The following is a 20,907-nucleotide window of genomic DNA, read 5'->3' as shown; positions in this document are numbered from 1 at the left end:
GTAGTTCTGTTCAGTTTGGATTTCAGTTTATCGCTAACCTTATCACAGGGATTTTGAAGCACTGACTTACATCATCTGCATGCTGATTCCATCTTTGACGACGCCACATAAATGGAATAGGTACTAGCTAGCTTAATAGTTAATATTTGCGCGCTAGCTCTGCATATTCAGCTAGTGTGTGTGCGCGATTGACTGGATTAACCTCACGTCAGTTACGTGCATTGAGTGCCTTTCAGACAGTAGATACGACCTCTCTGTTACCTAGCAAGCTAAGGAACTGGCAGTGGATCAAACCATTGTGAGGCAAAGGGTGGGTCGCAATCTTTTGAAACTTAAAAACGCGCTATTAAGTGTCTATAATCAGCACAATTGCTTTCATTGCGTATTATTAATATTATTTAAATTACATAGTTATGTTTCAGTGATATATTGGGGGGGACAAATCATATTTTTCCCAGGATGGGGGGGTCGTGTCCCCCCCCGTCCCCCCCGGGATTTCCGCCCCTGCGATCACAATCTATTCTTTACATTTTTAAATCCCCATGAACACCAAGTTAGGAATAGGCTACCTCATTTCAAAATAGGCCATCACTGTCAATCATGTATGATAATTTGTCACGTTATACCAAACGTCCAAACTGCATCACCATGACAATTTAATTAATCTCAGTTTAATGGGAATATGAATTTACACTGAACAAAAATATAAACGCAACATGTGTTGGTCACAGTTTTCATGAGCTGAAATAAAATGTTCCAGAAATGTTGCATAAGCTCAAACAGTATTTATCTCAAATGTTGTTTACAAATGTATTTATGTCCTTGTTAGTGAGCATTTATTCTTTCCCAAAATAATCCATCCACCAGGCAGGTGTGACATATCAAGAAGCTGATTAAACAGCATGATCACAACAAGTGCACCTTTCGCTCAAATCAAATTTTATTGGTCACATACACATGGTTAGCAGATGTTAATGCGAGTGTAGCGAAATGCTTGGAGCTTCTAGTTCTGACTATGCAGTAATATAACAGATTCACAACAACTACCTTATACACACAATGTAAAGGGATGAATAGAATTTGTACATATAAATATATGGATGAGCGATGGCGTGCGGCATAGGCAAGATGCAGTAGATGGTATAGAATACAGTGTATATACATATGAGATGAGTAATGAAGGATATGTAAACATTGTTAAAGTGGCATTATTTAAAGTGACTAGTGATTCCTTTATTAAGTCCATTTATTTAAGTGGACAGAGATTTGTGTCTGTATGTTGGCAGCAGCCTCTCTATGTTAGTGATGGCTGTTTAACAGTCTGATGGCCTTGAAATAGAAGCTGTTTTTCACTCTTTCGGGTCCCAGCTTTGATGCACCTGTACTGACCTCGCCTTCTAGATGATAGCGGGGTGAACAGGCAATGGATCAGGTGATTGTTGTCCTTGATTAACTTTTTGGCCTTCCTGTGACATTGGGTGCTGTAGCTGGGGACAATAAAAGGCCACTCTAAAATGTGCAGTTTTGTCACACAACACAATGCCACAGATGTCTCAAGTTTTGAGGGAGCGTGCAATTGGCATGCTGACTGCAGGAATGTCCACCAGAGCTGTTGCCAGAGAACTTAATGTTAATTTCTCTACCATAAGCCGCGTCCAATGTCATTTTAGAGAATATGTCAGTACGTCTAACCGGCCTCACAACCGCAGACCACGTGTAACCACGCCAGCCCAGGACCTCCACATCCGGCTTCTTCACCTGCGGGATCGTCTGAGACCAGCCACCCGGACAGCTGATGAAATTGAGGAGTATTTCTGTCTGTAATAAAGCCCTTTTTTTTTTGTAAAATCTCATTCTGATTGACTGGGCCTGGCTCCCCAGTCATGGCTGCACCCCTGCCCAGTCATGTGAAATCCATAGATTAGGGCCTAATTTATTTATTTCAATTGATTGATTTCATTATGAACTGTAACTCAGTAAAATCGTTGAAATTGTTGCATGTTGTGTTTCTATTTTTGTTCAGTATATACACTATATAAGGCTCCTTAACAGCTTCTACCCCCAAGTCATAAGACCGCTGAACAATTAATCAAATGGCCACCTGGACTATTTACATTGACCCCCCCCCTTTTTGTTTTTACACTGCTGCTACTCGCTGTTTATTATCTATGCATAGTCACTTTACCACTATCTACATGTACAAATTACCTCGACTAACCTGTACCCCCGCACATTGACTCGGTACCGGTACCCCCTGTATATAGCCTCATTATTGTTACTTTTTATTTTATTTTTTACTTTAGTTTATTTAGTAAATATTTTCTTAACTCTATTTCTTGAACTGCATTGTTGGTTAAGGGCTTGTAAGTAAGCATTTCACGGTTAGTTGTATTCGGCGCATGTGACAAATAACATTTGATTTGATTTATATACAAAAATATGTTGACAACCCTTCAAATTATTAGATTTGGCTATTTCCGCCACACCCGTTGCTGACAGGTGTATAAAATTGAGCACACAGCCATGCAATCTCCACAGAGAACCACTGGCAGTAGAATGGCCTTGCTGAAGAGCACAGTGACTTTCAACGTGGCACCGTCATAAGATGCCAACTTTCCAACAAGTCAATTTGTCAAATTTGTGCCCTGCTCGAGCTGTCCCAGTCAACTGTAAATGCTGTTATTGTGAAGTGGAAACGTCTAGGGGCAACAACGGCTCAGCCGTGAAGTGGTAGGCCACACAAGCTCACAGAACGGGACCGCCGAGTGCTGAAGCACGTAACAATCGTCTGTCCTCGGTTGCAAGAACTGTTCGTCGGGAGCATCATGAAATGGGTTTCCATGGCCGAGCAGCCGCAGACAAGCCTAAGATCACAGTGCGCAATGCCAAGTGTTGGCTGGAGTGGTGTAAAGCTCGCCGCCATTGAACTCTGGAGCAGTGGAAACGCATTCTCTCGAGTGATGAATCACGCTTCACCATCTGGCAGTCCGACAGACTAATCTGGGTTTGGGGAATGCCAGGAGAACGCTACCTGTCCCAATGCATAGTGCCAACTCTAAAGTTTGGTGGAGGAGGATGGTCTGGGGCTGTTTTCATGGTTTGGGCTAGGCCCCTTAGTTCCAGTGTAGGGAAATGTTAACGCTACAGCATACAATGACATTCTAGACGATTCCTTGCTTCTAACTTTGTGGCAACAGTTTGGAGAAGGTGGTGAACACCTATCCTGATCATGGATATTGTGATGTTTGTGTCAAAGGAACAGGATTGTCTATCTCTATTAGCCCCAGGCCCTGCTCCATCCCTGTGCTGTCCCTCGTGGTGCGGTCCTGGTTCTGACCCGGGAAGGAAGAGTGACTGGTTCTGACCAAGGGCCAGGGTTTGTGACCAGCCGCTTCAGAGGTCCAGTCTCTCCTACCAGTAACACCGAATGTCAGCAGGCTGTCATGGACAGCAGACTGTAAACACAAATTGAACAGAAAAGCATAAAGGTTTATATAAGAAACTCTTTGCTGTACACACAGAAACATGACATGATATTATAAAATGTTAACCACAGTCAAACACATCTCTAACCCTTTTATTCAATTACTTAACAATATGGAGCCATTGGAGTTTATTATTTATACATTTTTACCATATGTGTTAATTCAAGAATTAGGTATAATGTTTTAATTTGACTGAGATAAGGGAAACAAATGATACAGCCCCCCAAAAAAACAGAGTGACAAGAATAATAAAACATTTCTGTAAATCTGGTACCCTCGCTTTGACACAATGAATTTTAGAATACTTTGGAAAAGGTTCAACATTACACACAACTTCACTACTTCAAGTCAAGTAAACATGAATTAAAGCACTATCCTTATCTCACTATAAATCACCAGTCAGTGGTGTAAAGTACTTAAGTAAAAATACTTTAAAGTATTTGAAGTAGTTTTAACTATTTATATTTTTGACAACATTTACTTCACTACATTCCTAAAGAAAATAATGTACTTTTTACTCCATACATTTTCTCTGACACCCAAAAGTACTTGTTACATTTTGAATGCTTAGCAGGACAGGAAAATGGTCCTCATGCACTTATCAAGAGAACATCCCTGGTCATCCCTACTGCCTCTGATCTGGTGGACACACTAAACATAAATGCACAATTTGGATCTTGTGTCATCGCTGCAACTCCCCAACGGGTTTGGGAGTTGAAGGTCGAGTCATGCGTCCTCTGAAACATGACCCGCCAAACTGTGCTTCTTGACACTGACACCTGCCCGCTTAACCCGGAAGCCAGCCGCACCAATGTGTCGGAGGCGACCGAAGTCAGCCTGCAGGTGTCCGGCCCACCACAAGGACTCGCTAGAGCATGATGAGCCAAGTAAACACCCCCCAGGCCAAACCCTCCCCAAACCCGGACAACGCTGGGCCAATTGTGCGCCGCCCTATGGGACTCCCGATCACGGCCGGTTGTGATACAGCCTGGGTTCGAATCCGGGTTTGTAGTGACGCCTCTAACACTGCGATGCAGTGCCTTAGACCACTGCAGCACTCTGGAGGCCTTGTACATTTACTTTTGATACTTAAGTGCATTTAAAACCAAATACTTTTATACTTTTACTCAAGTAGTATTTTACTAGGTGACTTTCACTTGAGTCATTTTCTATTAAGGTATCTTTACTTTTACTCAAGTATGACCTTTGGGTATTTTTTCCACCACTGACACCAGTATCAACATATCAGCATTTTTACAGGCACCATCGAACCAACCATCACCATATCTACTCTGCCTCATACTAATTATTTCCTCAGTTCACCTCATCCAGTTTCCTACTACATCCAAACCAACAGAATTAACTACAAACTAACTGGTATTATATTACATGTCATTATACATGGGCAGTGTGCATTTTCTGTTGGTGTGTGAGAGTGTGAGGAGGATGAAGGCCAGGGAGTGTGTGTGGTGTCACAGGGTCCATGTTCCAGTTGATAGATCCTATAGAAGGCAGGCTGAAGGCAGCACCTGTTAGGGGGTTAACCTGAGGCGCCATCAGTCTCTCTGAATCACAACTATAGGAGCAGGACGGAGCATCGCTAGCCGAGTCTGTGTCTGTTCTCTCCCCCTGCATACGGACACCTCCCTGTCCCCAAAGATCAAATCTACTCCTCGTCCTGGTCACAGCCAGTCTGTTATCATGGAGACTAAGTTTGGATGTTGTTTTGTGTTCGACTGTCTGTTTCTGGTTGTGGTTAAGTGTCATTCCCCAGGACTCTGTCCCATCCACTGACCTCCACTGTGTCGCCTCTGATCCTGGCCTGCTCTGTGATGTTGTCCCCTGGGCACTTGGCTGCATTGGTCTGGGTCTAAGAATCAAAGATGGCTGCCCAGTCTCTTCTGTTTGCCTCCAGCCAACCACCTGCATGAAGAGGTTACAAAATAGACATTACAAACATGGCAGAGAACTCTACGCTCTACAGTTTTTAATTGTCAATTACCTGGTCAAGTTCATACATTGCGTATTTTTGTATGTAAACATAGGTTGTATTGATTTAATTTTATGAATAAGAAAAAAAATAAGAGCCAGGTGCATCACTATTCCCATTGAAGATCTATTACTGTATGTAGGTTATATGTATTTCTCCCTTACCTTGCTCCCCCATCTTTAGTCCACTCAGCAGATCAATGCTCTCTGGTCCATCTTCTATTGTCACCTCTTTGACTAGCAGCAGATCAGGTTTCCCATCCTCCATGTCTACTGACTGTAAGAGATACAGAGTGAGAAGATGTTGGATAAAGAAATCTGATAGGAGCACCCTGCTATGGAGCATTTTCTGATTGGGCAATGAGAGATTGCAAACATGTTAGTTGATTTAATTACTTGACACTAGGTATATTTATAATTAAGTGATTGGTAATAAAGTGCTGTTAGGTGTATGCAGAATAGGTTGAGAGTAGAGACATCCCACTGGGGACACACTGGTTGAATCAATGGTTTTTCCACATTTGAACCGAAATAGAATAGAGGTCTGTGCACAATGGGAGTTTACTCCTACTCTTATGGGTAAAAATAAAAGCTATGCATGAAGCCTCTTTAGTCATAAGAGTCCCACCTAGTCAACAAATATTTAAGAGACCTCTTGAGCTGTCCTAACCAGTTAAGTTACCAGCAAGTGTTTTGATTATAGAAAAAGGCAGTGAGTCAGTAGTTCCTGCACCACATGCAATTACTTTGGAGTTGCTGAAAGAATGTTTTGAAACTGCCATGTGATCAAACCATAAATAATCTAGACCTACATGCAACAGTATCTCTTGCACCTTTGAAAATTAATTCAAATTAGGCCTATTTCACATAATAAATAAACCTGTTTTTCTTTTGATTACCTACATTAAGTTATTTCAACTTATCCCTTTGGAGCGCACTAACACATTGTTAAAAAAGTATTTAAAATTTGGCATGCCCATAAATTGGGCAATTGAAGGCATCTTGGGCTTATGTTAACTGATTGTGTTTAATTAAAATAAGACCTTTAAAATGTTGTAGGCAACATTGTATGCAACATTATCGGCAAGTGACTTGAGTCCTACTGTGCAAAAGCAATTTAGAGTTGTTAAACGGGAGTGACGAGTGTGTTTGATCTAACAGTAATATTGTCAACAACAACAAAAATATAGTAAAAAATAAATAAAAAGGTTATGCATGCCAACATATTAGGAGATAATTAAGAGAAGGCAAAGTGATCGTGTCAGGTGAAAATTATATCAAACGTTTTACCATTGCAACATTTGATGTAGTCACATTCAATTGGTTGTCTGAAGCATGCTATAGAGTTCACCGCGGGCGATACCTCATCTAAATTATTCCCCTTTATTTTCGACAATTTCAATGAGCCTCGTCGTCACCGTCTTTCCTTTGCGGTACCTCAAACTGCTGTCGTGATTACCAGCCGATATAAACTTTTAAGAGTTGATTTTACTCCTGGCTCAGAGTTTGTCTGGGCAGTGTCTTAACGTCCTCCTAAAACCTACTCTGAGCTGGGAGTTTATTTTTTACAGGATTCCTAGGGTAGGACCTTTTCTGGTATGCTTTGTGGACACGAGCGTTGATGTGATGTATACTAAAGAGTCTCAATCAAAGTCTTAGAATGAAGAGTCCCATTTTGTGTTTATTAAACATAAACAAATGTTAAATACACCATATGAAAACCACACATACACACTCAACAAAAAATCATCAACTTGATAAACTGCATAAATTCTCATTTAAAGTGTCTTGGGGGGAAAATGAAGTAGTTGAATGGAAATAGGCATTTGTGAACATCATGTAGCCAAACCAATGTTGCCCCACAGGCCGCATTCAGTCTTCGCAGAGGTCGGGGGGCCACTCTTAAAGGGGAATAACAGCACATTTAGAAAATGTGTCTTAAGTTCCTAAACCTTTCGGACTTATCGTTGGACTGTCTGCCAAAGTGTACAGACGTGGCCAAAGGTTTTGAGAATGACACAAATATTAATTTTCACAAAGTCTGCTGCCTCAGTGTCTTTAGATATTTTTGTCAGATGTTACTATGGAATACTGAAGTATAATTACAAGCATTTCATCAGTGTCAAAGGCTTTTATTGACAATTACTTGAAGTTGATGCAAAGAGTCAGTATTTGCAGTGTTGACCCTTCTTTTTCAAGACCTCTGCAATCCGCCCTGGCATGCTGTCAATTAACTTCTGGGCCACATCCTGACTGATGGCAGCCCATTCTTGCATAATCAATGCTTGGAGTTTGTCAGAATTTGTGGGTTTTTGTTTGTCCACCCGCCTCTTGAGGATTGGCCACAAATTATCAATGGGATTAAGGTCTGGGGAGTTTCCTGGCCATGGACCCAAAATATCGATGTTTTGTTCCCCGAGCCACTTAGTTATCACTTTTGCCTTATGGCAAGGTGCTCCATCATGCTGGAAAAGGCATTGTTTGTCACCAAACTGTTCCTGGATGGTTGGGAGAAGTTGCTCTCGGAGGATGTGTTGGTACCATTCTTTATTCATGGCTGTGTTCTTAGGCAAAATTGTGAGTGAGCCCACTCCCTTGCCTGAGAAGCAACCCCACACATGAATTGTCTCATGATGCTTTACTGTTGGCATGACACAAGACTGATGGTAGCGCTCACCTTGTCTTCTCCGGACAAGCTTTTTTCCAGATGTCCCAAACAATCGGAAAGGGGATTCATCAGAGAAAATGACTTTACCCCAGTCCTCAGCAGTCCAATCTCTGTACCTTTTGCAGAATATCAGTCCGTCTCTGATGTTTTTCCTGGAGAGAAGTGGCTTCTTTGCTGCCCTTCTTGACACCAGGCCATCCTTCAAAGGTCTTCACCTCACTGTGCGTGCAGATGCACTCACACCTACCTGCTGCCATTCCTGAGCAAGTTCTGTACTGGTGGTGCCCCGATCCCGCAGCTGAATCAACTTTAGGAGACGGTCCTGGCACTTGCTGGACTTTCTTGGGTGCCCTGAAGCCTTCTTCACAACAATTGAACCGCTCTCCTTGAAGTTCTTGATAATCCGATAAAATGGTTGATTTAGGTGCAATCTTAATGGCAGCAATATCCTTGCCTGTGAAGCCCTCTTTGTGCAAAGCAATGATGACGGAATTTGTTTCCTTGCAGGTAACCATGGTTGACAGAGGAAGAACAGCGATTCCAAGCCCCACCCTCCTTTTGAAGCTTCCAGTCTGTTATTCGAATTCGATCAGCATGACAGAGTGATCTCCAGCCTTGTCCTCGTCAACACTCACACCTGTGTTAACGAGAGAATCACTGACATGATGTCAGCTGGTCCTTTTGTGGCAGGGCTGAAATGCAGTGGAAATGTTTGTTTGGGATTCAGTTCATTTGCATGGTAAAGAGGGACTTTGCAATTCATTGCAGTTCATCTGATCACTCTTCATAACATTCTGGAGTATATGCAAATTGCCATCATACAAACTGAGGCAGCAGACTTTGTGAAAATTAATATTTGTGTCATTCTCAAAACTTTTGGCCACGACTGTACATCTTTCTCATTCAGGGAGAGAGAGGCAGAGGTAGAGCAAGAGTTATGTAACCAGATTAACGTAACATAAAATAGAACTTTGTAGAATAACGCAAATCTATGATAGTAATAAAGGTTATCAGCAAACAAACAAAATTCAGGAAGCCCAAACGATTGATAAATGTCATATACCTTTTATGTGATAAATTTGGTTTGTGGGTTGCAATTTTACCTTTTCTGAGAGGGGACTACTCATAAACACACACCGGCAGTGTTCAAAGTAGCCAACATCAGACTTTAGCAAATCACCCAACACAACACGCCTTTTACTATATTAGAAGCATCATCAGACCTCGGTAGTAGCCTATTTAATTTCTTTCAATACATTTTTTTGGAAACCAAGCAGAAAATACAGTGCATTCGGAAATTATTCAGACCCCTTGACTTTTTCCACATTTTATTGTTACAGCCTTATTCTAAAATGGAATAAATAGTTTTTTTCCCCCTCATCAATCTTCACACAATACACCATAATGACTAAACAAAAACAGGTTTTTACATAAATATTCAGACCCTTTATTCAGTACTTTGTTGAAGCACCTTTGGCAGCGAGTACAGCCTTGAGTCTTCTTGGGTATGACGCTACAAGCATGGCACACCTGTATTTTGGGAGTTTCTCCCATTCTTCTCTGCAGATCCTCTCAATCACTGTCAGGTTGGATGGGGAGCTTTGCTGCACAGCTATTTCCAGGTCTCTCCAGAGATGTCTCTCCTGAAATGCCACTCAAGGACATTCAGAGACTTGTCCCGAAGCCACTCTTGTGTTATCTTGGTTGTGTGCTTAGGGTTGTTGTCCTGTTGGAAGGTGAACCTTCGCCCCAGTCTGAGGTCCTGACCACTCTGGAGCAAGTTTTCATCAAGGATCTCTCTGTACTTTGCTCCGTTCATCTTTGCCTCAATACTGACTAGTCTCCCAGTCCCTGCTTCTGAAAAACATCCCCACAGCATGATGTTGCCACCACCGTACTTCACCATAGGGATGGTGCCAGGTTTCCTCTAAGTGTGACGCTTGGCATTCAGGCCAAAGAGTTCAGTCTTGGTTCCATCAAATCAGAGAATCTTGTTTCTCATGGTCCGAGAGTCTTTATGTGCCTTTTGGCAAACTCAAAGCGACTGAGGAGTGGCTTCCGTCTGGCCACTCTACCATAAAGGCCTGATTGGTGGAGTGCTGCAGATGGTTTTCCTTCTGGAAGTTTCTCCAATCTCCACAGATGAACTCTAGAGCTCTGTCAGAGTGACCATCGGGTACTTGGTCACCTCCCTGACCAAGGCCCTTCTCCCCTGATTGCTCAGTTTGGCCGGGCAGCCAGCTCTAGGAAAAGTCTTGGTGGTTCCAAACTTCTTCCATTTAAGAATTATGGAGGCGTCTGTGGCCACTTCTTTGGGACCTTCAATGCTGCAGAAATGTTTTGGTAACCTTCTCCAGACCTGTGCCTCGACACAATCCTGTCTCTTGGCTCTACGAACAATTCCTTCAACCTCATGGCTTGGTTTTTGCTCTGACATGCACTGTCAACTGTGGGACCTTATATAGACAGTTGTGTTCCTTTCCTAATCATGTCCAATCAATAAAATGTACCACAGGTGGACTCCAATCCAGTTGTTGAAACATCAAGGATGATCAATGGAAACAGGATGCACCTGAGCTCAATTTCAACTCTCATAGCAAAGGGTCTGAATACTTATGCAAATAAAGGTATTTCTGTTTTTTATGTAAATTGTTTTCGCTTTGTCATTATGGGGTTTTGTGTGTAGATTGCTGAAGATTGCTTTTTATTGAATCCATTTTAGAATAAGGCCGTAACGTAACAAAATGTGGAAAAAGTCAAGGGGTCTGAATACTTTCTGAAGGCACTGTACATTAGAATAAAATTGATCTGATCAGAAACACTGTGCTCACAACCTTTATCTCCTAACTGATGTCATTGATGTATTTTGTTGGAATATTGCGCATTACAAACTGGGTGGTTTGAGCCCTGAATGCTGATTGGCTGACAGCCGTGGTATATCAGACCGTCTAACATGGGTATGACAAAACATTTATTTTTACTGCTCTAATTAAGTTGGTAACCAGTTTATAAAAGCAATAAGCCACCTCGGGGGTTTGTGGTATATGGCCAATATACCACGGCTAAGGGCTGTGTCCAGGCACTCCGCGTTGCGTCGTGCCTGGACACAGCCCTTAGCCGTGGTATATTGGCCATATAGCACACCTTGGGCCTTACTGCTTAAATAGTCTAAGGTTTTTACCAGGCACAAGTCCATTCAGGCGAGGGTCCCGTGCAAGAAACAACACATAACGAGCTCGACAAATGTATACAGAAGAAAAGTTTCACCCACATTTTAGATAAGAAAATATCCTCTTACCTTTGTCATGACAACCATCCATCCAAATAAAATAATTCCATGTGTCCGCCTTTTGTCTTTAAATACTTTCACATAGCCTATTTCATGATATGGGGTAATCCAATGAGCAACACTGCAGCCGTTGATTGCAGTGATCATCATTTATCAAGTATGCTATATAGTGTACACTGAGTGTACAACACATTAAGAACACCTTCCTAACATTGAGTTGCACCCCCACCTTTTGCCCTCAGAACAGCCTCAATTCGTCAGGGCATGGACTCTACAAGGTGTCAAAAGCATTCCACAGGGATGCTGGCCCATGTTGACTCCAATGCTTCCCACAGTTGTGTGGTGGACCATTCTTGATGCGCACGAGAAACTGTTGAGTGTGAAAATCCCAGCAGTGTTGCATTTCTTGACCCAAACCGGTGCTCCTGGCACCTACTACCATACCCTGTTCAAAGGCATCTAAATTGTTTGTCATGCCCATTCACCCTCTGAATGGCACACATACGCAATCCATGTCTCAATTGTCTCAATGCTTAAAAATCCTTCTCCTCCCTTTCATCTACACTGATTGAGGTGTATTTAACAAGTAACATCAATAAGGGATCAGAGCTTTCACCTGGATTCACTTGGTCAGTCTATGTCATGGAAAGAGCAGGTGTTCCTAATGTTTTGTAAAATCAGTGTATAATCAATACATGACTTTCAAGGAGTAGGGTATTAGAATAAATCGCATTTCAATAACATGCATCAGTAGCTATGGTGATGTAGCTCTGGCTCTAGCTCGCTCTCCCTTTGACAGACAGTCCAATAATGTGTCAGGAAATGATTGAAATTTGCCATTATTCCCCCATAAAAAATAAATAAATCAATGCTCCACAATTGTTTAGATTTCGTTTCGATGCCTGTTAGCAAGCTGGACATTAGTGAGAAGACCATAAATGTACCTCCGTTATCATTCCTACACAGTTCCCATCCTACACCCCCCCCCAAAAAATGTTTAATATTCTTTTATTCAAACCACCCACGGATTGAATGGGCTCCCTGAGAACCTCTTCCTGCAGTGCATACAGGTGAATGGCCTCTCTCCCGTGTGAACCTTCAGGTGCATCTTCAGCTGGTGCTGGTGGGAGAACCTCTTCTCACATTGGGGGCTCCTGTATGCTTCTCCCCTGTGTGGACCCTCTGGTGCCTCTTCAGGTCACCAGCCTGGGTGAAGCGCATGTGACACTGGGTACAGCTGAAGGGTTTCTCCCCTGTGTGGACCCTCTGGTGGATCTCCACTTTTTGGGAGCAGCTGAAGCCTTTGTTACAGAACATGCAGAAGAATCGTTTCTCTTTACTATTGCCTGATGTTGCTCCCCTTTCCTGAACCTGGGCTCTAGCCGTGTCGTTTGAGTTCAATACCTGATCGAAAAGGATACGGCCGTGTGAATCAGAAGGCCCCAACGACATGGACACTGGATCGCGATCCCTCAGCACGTGTAAAGGATTGGTCGCGACATTTGGACTTGTCTCAAAGCTTTCGCTGTAATCTAAAAAATATCTGCCCTGTGAGTGTCCGTCTCCTAGGTGACTATCTGCATTCCATGTGGGAGGAGCTTCGCCCTCCACTTTCACAGTCACTTCATCTACCACTATAACCTCCTCTTTCTTATCTAGGCACCCTTCAGAGTATACACTACTACTGTACTGGTTCCAGTCTCCTCTCATTGGATTAGTCTGTGCATCTAATACCACAGGAATGTCACCAGGTATCATCTCTGTAGTGTAAGAACAAGACGGATCAGTGCCAGTCTCTAACGCGTCACCTGAGTTCCGATGGGAATGAACCGTCCTCGGGCTTTGGTTACCGTAAAGTAAATACTCTGAGCCAGTAGCAGGAGAACAGCCCAATCTCCCCAGCTCCATTCTCTCTAGGTCTGACCTGTGGTCAGATCCTGTGTGTAAAAGCCTTTGTGTTACAGTTGAAGTCTCTGTGTCTGACTTGAGTACGGCGTTCATTGTTCCACTGACCTCCGTAATGCTGCATCGGGTCCTGGTCTGGGTCGCAGCGTTGGTGGATAGGTCCTCCGCAACCAGTAGGGATGCTTCTGCTGTGTCGTGGGTCCTCTCCTTCATTCCTCTCTTGTTTCACCAGAGACAATCCTCCAGGACCTGCAGCCTCTGTAGACTGGCACAAGAAGAGAGGAGGTTATTACCGGAGTAGAATTAATAGAAATGAGTAGAATTGGATAACAATGTCGTAGGGAAGTCGCACAAGCTCCAATATGGCAAACAAATTAGGATTTACATGTAAGCAAGTGAATATCTGAGGGTAGCCTTTCTGAAATAAACGGGCCAGATTTTATTTACGAACTAATTTTTATGCAACACTATTACACTAACCTCTATCATGATAACTCGCGGGGTTGAGGTTCCACTCCCCTCATCAATAGTTATTGGTTGCTCATCTCTCCATGTATTGTGTCCCGCTGGCTTCACAAAGCTCCTGTAGCCTCCAGTGAGATTTCCTTCACCTGAGAGAGTTATTGGAGGAAAAGAGGTGGTTAGATTACCTACTGTCAATGCTCAACACTACATTGTTCACCAATACAATTTTGACACTGTCTAGAATTGGCAAGGATGTAAGCTAACCCTTTGCATAACTTCTTGAGATACTATTTATTGATTGGTGTATTATGTTCCAGACATCACATTGTTTCAATTGAGTAAATAATAGGAAATGCAGTAAATCAAAAATCTGGTTATTATGATATTGTGTCTAAGCTAAGTAATCAGGGAAATAATTTTGCAAGTATCCAAAAACTGACCTAGAACCAATTCTGGTTAACGCATCTAAAGTCGCGCAGAAGAGAACAGGGCGACATGTCACGCACCCTAGCCTTCTGCAAAATGTACCTCGTACGATTCCTCTGTATCGGTCAAGGATCACTACTGGGACGACTGGCGAGGACGCGCTCTGCGCGCTCCCGTACCACCTTCAGTTCGAGTAGCTGTAGTTTCCTCCGCATTCCCCTGTTTTCTTTCTGGCTTTGAGACACTTCCAAACGGATCACTGCATAGTCGTCGTCTACGAGTTTACAGATCTCTGCCACGGCTGCATTTGCTAGCACCTCCGTGATGGAGGCTATTTGAGTGTGAAAAACCATACAGTTAGCCATTGTTAACTAACGTTAGTCTAGCTTGCTTTACCTAGATAACATCGACTAATAAAGTTCTGTCTCCAACGCAAATTAAACACTACCTGGGGTAAGTATGCGATGCTGTGATGTTATGCGTCATTGTTTTGTTCCAGTATGTCAATACACGTCTAAATAACAACAATAAAAACGCTGAAGTGGTTATTGGTCAATGTTCACTTCCGTTTACACTGAAGAGAGAGGATCTTATTGGTGTACGTCATAGTTCAAAGGGTGTGGTTAAATGAATACGGTACTGCTTAAATTAAAAGGGTTCCGCGCTGTTCTTTGAATTACATTATTGCTTATTACATTGCACATTCAGGGCTCTAATTACCATTATAAACTGGGTGGTTCTAGCCCTGAATGCTGATTGCCTGAAAGCCGTGGTATATCACGGGCATTACAAAACATGCATTTTCACTGCTCTAATTACTTTGGTAAACAGTTTATAATAGCAATAAGGCACCTCAGGGTTTGTGGTATATGGCCAATATACCACGGCAAAGGGCTGTAGCCATGCACTCCGCGTTGTGCATAAGAACAACCCTTAGTCGTGGTATATTGGCCATATACCACCCCCCCCATACCTTATTGCTTAAATATGGTCTGAATGCGGCCAGGGTACTAGGGGCGTTCCTTTAGGAAGCCCCATCTTTCTTCTCATTGGCACCTCGCTGTCGTGTCTTTGCCCATATTTTCTTCTCATTTTCATTGGCGCTACAGCAGACAAATGCCAAGTTCACAAAGATGCACACAGCAAGGCAGGGCTTAACGTGACCACGCCCCTAATTAGGGTACAGCTGTAGGGTACCCCATTACTCCTATGATAAATTGCCTACTTTACTCATATCCCAACAACGGCTAGATTTTTTTTTTTATGTATTAGCAATAAACATTTTTGATATGCTTGGTTGGTCATTTATAACATAATTTGATGTTTTAATCAACAAACTATACTGAATAAACAAATAAACGCAAAATGGAACAATTTCAATGATTTTGCTTTTTGTGTATATGGAGCATTTCTGGGATCTTTTATTTCAGCTGATGAAACATGGGACCGATACTTTACATGGTGTGTTTATATTTTTGTTCGGTGTACATCATACCTAAAAACACTTTCATTCTAAATGTAAAAATGTTAGCTTGATTACGTCACTTTTTTTTTTACCCACTTCGCCGTGGGCTTTGAACGGGGACCTGGTTCACCCCGGTGAGGCAGCCCGGTTCCAAATCGAATGCAATCCACTTTCAGCCGATTCAAAACATGCCTATACGGGCGCCCGGGTGAGATTAATCGAACCCCGTCATTCTTTGCTCCTGTCGGGAAAACAAAAAGTAATTATAATAGGAACTGACGTTGTCCTTATTATTTTGGGGGTTTGTAAACGGACGGGAGTATGAGAATGGCTGCCAGCTACTGGATGCATTTTAAATGTAATTGATTTTCTGTGAACAAATGTTACATTACATTATTTGTTACCATCCTGTAATATTTACTCCAACCATACTAGTACGGGTTGAAGGGGGGAAGAGATTGAATATATCCCTGTGTTATACTTAATCAAGTTGTATTAGTCATATGTATGGGATACACATGGTAGGCCTACTATATACACTCAGCCGGGTCATCCATGATACAAGTCAGTACTTGATGTCCATCCATGTTAGAGAACGTTGGGAGATGACATGGAAGCCGGCCACTAGGGGAAACAGTGAGCGCTGTTACCTTCAAGTAGGTTTCGGTCTTGTAATATTTACTCCAACCATACTCGTACTGGTTGAAAGGGGGGAAGAGAGATTGAATATATCCCTGTGTTGTTGTTGTTGTTGTTATTACAGTTTTATTAATCGATATTCGGGATACACATGGTGTACATCGTCCAACGAAATGCTTACTGGCTAATCATCCCAATAAATAAATGCAAATCTTACCAGTGTGTTATCTAATTACCATAACTGTAATAATAATCAATACAGATAGTCAATCAACATGATATGATGTATGCCATTTAGATATTGCTTCCGGGTCATTCCATGTCATTTCAGCAAGCCATGACACCCACCATCTCAGATTGTTCTGAAATAGTTTCTGTATTTAGAAACAGATAAGATAAGCATTCTGGAAACAGTATTTTGTTGAAATATAATGTGATCGCTGAGAAATTAAGCTAATTGATTGCACCCAACTCATTGTTAGAAAAAAAGTTTGGTCCTAATCGGATTTTAGGTACTATATTTATTAAATGAATCCTATACATTAAAATAGCCAATCTGGTTGAAATCAATTAGCTTGATTGCTCAGAGATCAAATTATATTTCCACAAAATAATCTTGCAGGAATGCTAATTTGACGTTTTCTAAGAACAGAAATGAGATCCTGCAAGATGAGTATCGGCTCAGTCTGCCCATCCTGGACCTGCTGCAGTGAGGCGTATTATTGGAAGAGCAGGGGACAAAATGTCACCATTTGTCAACAGATGGGACAGTTAATAGCACCACGCCAATTCCCACACCTCCAATACACAATTATACAGGAACCATAGAAGAGGTGGCAGAAGCTGCTACTGAAACAGCAAGCACATGCTCCTGGTTCAGCAAGCACATGCTCCTGGTTCACCAAACAGCACGCACATGCTCCTGGTTCAGCAAACAGCAAGCACATGCTCCTGGTTCACCAAACAGCACGCACATGCTCCTGGTTCACCAAACAGCAAGCACATGCTCCTGGTTCACCAAACAGCACGCACATGCTCCTGGTTCACCAAACAGCACGCACATGCTCCTGGTTCACCAAACAGCAAGCACATGCTCCTGGTTCACCAAACAGCACGCACATGCTCCTGGTTCACCAAACAGCACGCACATGCTCCTGGTTCTCTGGGTGGATGTTTTGTTGATCGTCTCTGCAGAGCAGTGTTAGAAGTCCAATCAAAAACTTGACTCAGAACTACCACAATGAGGACTGGGTTGCTGACCCCTTCTATGAGTGTATTTTCATCTTGTAGTAAATAGTCCACATCCCCACACTGGTTTTCATCCATTACACCCCCTCATCCTGCACTACGTATCCTTTGGAATTATGCAAAATGGGCTGCAGAATTCCGAATGGGGGTTGTCCGAGTAGAATCCCCTTAGGTGTCCCCTTCTCCCAGTCCCTGTGTAACCTGCGGGTGACAAAAGAAGCACCAGTTAAATGAATGTCAGTTGAATTAATGTCAAGTCTTTCCGCTTTAGTTTAATAACATTGAACCAAATAGATTCATTTAATATCAACTGAATGAAATTATTTCAGAATTATGAAATCTTATTTAAATATTGTGTTGAAACGTATAGACAGTTGGGAAAACTGAGCATGTTAGAAGAGCGCAGTTTCCCCAAGTGATCTGTTTCTGGGAAGATGGGGAAAGAAAAATAATGAACAACTTTACATCTCATAATGGTGCGAACAAGTTTGGCAGCCAAATATAAAAATGTTCATGTCAGAATTACTGCTCCCAACTTATATACTCCGATACAGTTGAAAAGAAGGTGAAGGGATATAATGTAAGGAATCGAGGAAAGATGAATTGAGATTGCATGTCCTCTCCCTTCCCCTTCCTTACCTGGTTTCGAGGTAATGCAGGGTTATGCATTCTCCTCCCAGACAAATGTGGGAAACATGGATGATTCTGCACATTGGCCTGGATATTGATTATGTTTTATGTTATGACCAGATAAAGGTTGAAAATCATTTTAATACATTTTTTACCACTGTAGCCTCATCTCTGGTTAAGAAGTTACCGACCTGCTCTGGACACTATAGCCAGTCTTTCATTAACAACTTTTACCATAGCAAAGTTATCACAAAGGATTTGTTTGTGCTGTGCATGGTAGCAGAGGACAAAGTTTCCAATCTACTATGCTTAACAAGCACAAACAAAGAAACTGAGCTGGATAACCTTCCTGCAAGATTCATAAAGGATAGTGTTTGTGTCACTGCTAAAATGATAACGCACATTGTAAACCTTTCTAATAGTAGTGGTACATTTCCCAATGATCTCAAAACAGCCAGGGTGGTTCTGCTCCACAAGAAGAGCAGTAAAACAAATGTAGGAAACTACAGGCCTGTGTCTATCCTCAGCAGCTTATCCAAAGTTGTTGAGAGATTAGTTTTAAATCAACTTTATGAACTCCGATCTGGCTTTAGAACAGCTCATTCCACTGATACTTGCCTTATCCAGGTCTTATCTGACCTAAAGTATGTAATGTTGGTGATGTTCTGTCAGAGGCCAAATAAATATTCTGTGGAGCACCGCAGGGATCAATTTTAGGGCCTCTCTTATTTCTTATATACGTTAATCATATGCCAGATACAGTAAAGTGCAAACTCCTGCTTTATTCTGATGACTCATCCATACTGGTATCAAGGAAGGATACAGTTTACATAGAGGAGACCCTGAGTAAGGAATTGCATTTTGTTAGAGATTGGTTGACTGACAACAAATTGGCACTACATTTGGGAAAAACTGAATCAATTTTGTTTGGAACAAAACGTAGATTGCTTAGGGCTGACAAGATAAAGGTAAACTGTGCAGGCAAGGAGATTGAATCAAAAACAAGTGTAACTTATCTTGATGTGTCCCTAGATCAATCCCTTTCTGGAGACATGATTGCTGCTAAAATTCTTTCTAAAAAGGTGAACAAATTGAAATGTTTATATCGTAACACTAGATATTTTAACATCAAAGTTACGAAACAGTTTGTCTCAAACTTGATTCAGTGTAATTTTGATTATGCCTGCTCTGCTTGGTTTAGTGGGCTATCAAAAAAGCTGAAAAAGCTGAAAAAGAGAATGCAGTAATGTTAGCAGGTATATGCTTAATGTCCCCCCTTGGAACCATATAGGCATACAGGAGTTCCGTGAGGTGGGCTTGTTGCCTTTGGAGTCCAGAGTGGACCAACTTAAACTTAATCATATGTTTGACATCTTAAATGATCGTGCCCCAGGTTATATGAAAAAAAAACACTGATATGGTCTATAACCAACACTGTTACAATACCAGAGCTAGTGTTATGTATTGTAAAATCCCAAAAGTTAACAGTACTGCGAGGAGCTATACAGGCATTTTTCTATACAGGCGTTTGTCTATGGAATAGCCTCCCCTTGGAGATTAAGCAAAGAAAAAGTAGAAATAGCTTTAAAAACCAGGCAAAAGTTTTCATTTGGACAAGGTTGTCTAAGTAAGAGAAACCACTCCACTGCCCCTTGTTGGTCAGGTGTATTTATTTGAACGATAGGTATGATGTGCAATGAATAGATTGTTTTTTAAGGTTGAAATGTGAAATTAATATGGTTGATTTTTAAGGTTAGGGAAAAGTGGATTAAATATTGCCAGTTTTTAGGATGTCAATATAAATGAATGTATTTATGGTTTGTTTGAACATTTTGTGTTGCCTTTTAATCATGATATGTGTTATTGTTTACCATCGAGGACCACTTTTAAGTGATATCCCCTGGATCCACACTGTACATTTTGTTGTTTATGTCTGTTACCCAAAATAAATTCAATTCAATGTAAATACATCTAGCGTGGTCTTTGGGTCAGCTAAATACAATCAATGCATGGATCACACCCAAGAAATAGGACGAATTGGCAGGCTAGTGCTAATCGACAGATCGAAATTCACAGAATGTTTACATGGAGGAAAATGGGGGAGGGTCATGCTTTTTCAATTAAGGTCAAGGGGAGGGTTTAGTATATTTTTTTTACCTAGTCCAGGAGAGGGTCATGTAATTTGTAATTGATTACATTTCAATATTTCTCAGTGTTTTAGAATTAGTTGCTTATTAGGCTATATATCGATGTGCAAAACGCCGCCCCTCATTTCTGATTCTCCACTGGGTGCGCAATTTCAATTGAGGAGAGGGCGAAGATGAGGAGGACCAGAGCTCAACTTTGATAGCTTGCTACTACTATAATTGATTTTATTAAAAACAGCACAATCAATTGGAAATGGACAGCTCATGGTGCTGAAAGTAGACAAATTCGGGGAGGCATAATTCCTTTCACCTGTCTTAATTTTAATTGGACTTTCCTAAAAACAAGAGGTCTTTGTGTTGGAGCCTATTTCTTCCTATGCAATACCCTCTCATACCCCGTCAATTAGAGGCTTGGTCCTTCACTGACCCAAAGGAAGGCTATTTAAAGAGTGCATGGTGGGTGGAGGAATTGACCGACAAATCGACGGACATAGCAGCCTATAGCCTAATTTTGCCTGTCAAACAGGTCTACATTTTATTGAAGAAAATGG

General features: G+C 41.8%; 1 long non-coding RNA gene across 1 annotated transcript; it reads right to left on the bottom strand.

Moving 5' to 3' along the window:
* Positions 1-770: 770 nt before the first annotated feature.
* On the bottom strand, positions 771-14,783 carry LOC123742540 (uncharacterized). The gene is made up of 6 exons (XR_006769718.2): positions 14,330-14,783; positions 13,817-13,947; positions 13,445-13,601; positions 5,640-5,751; positions 5,281-5,408; positions 771-3,455 (listed from the first exon to the last, which is right to left on the bottom strand). It is a non-coding gene; the product is annotated as an uncharacterized LOC123742540 (long non-coding RNA).
* Positions 14,784-20,907: the final 6,124 nt, after the last annotated feature.

This window comes from Salmo salar, chromosome 04 (assembly GCF_965601325.2).
Source record: "Salmo salar chromosome 04, fSalSal1, whole genome shotgun sequence".
NCBI lineage: Eukaryota > Metazoa > Chordata > Actinopteri > Salmoniformes > Salmonidae > Salmo > Salmo salar.
Note: the sequence above shows the minus strand (reverse complement) of the source record. Positions and strands in the feature narration are given on the sequence as shown.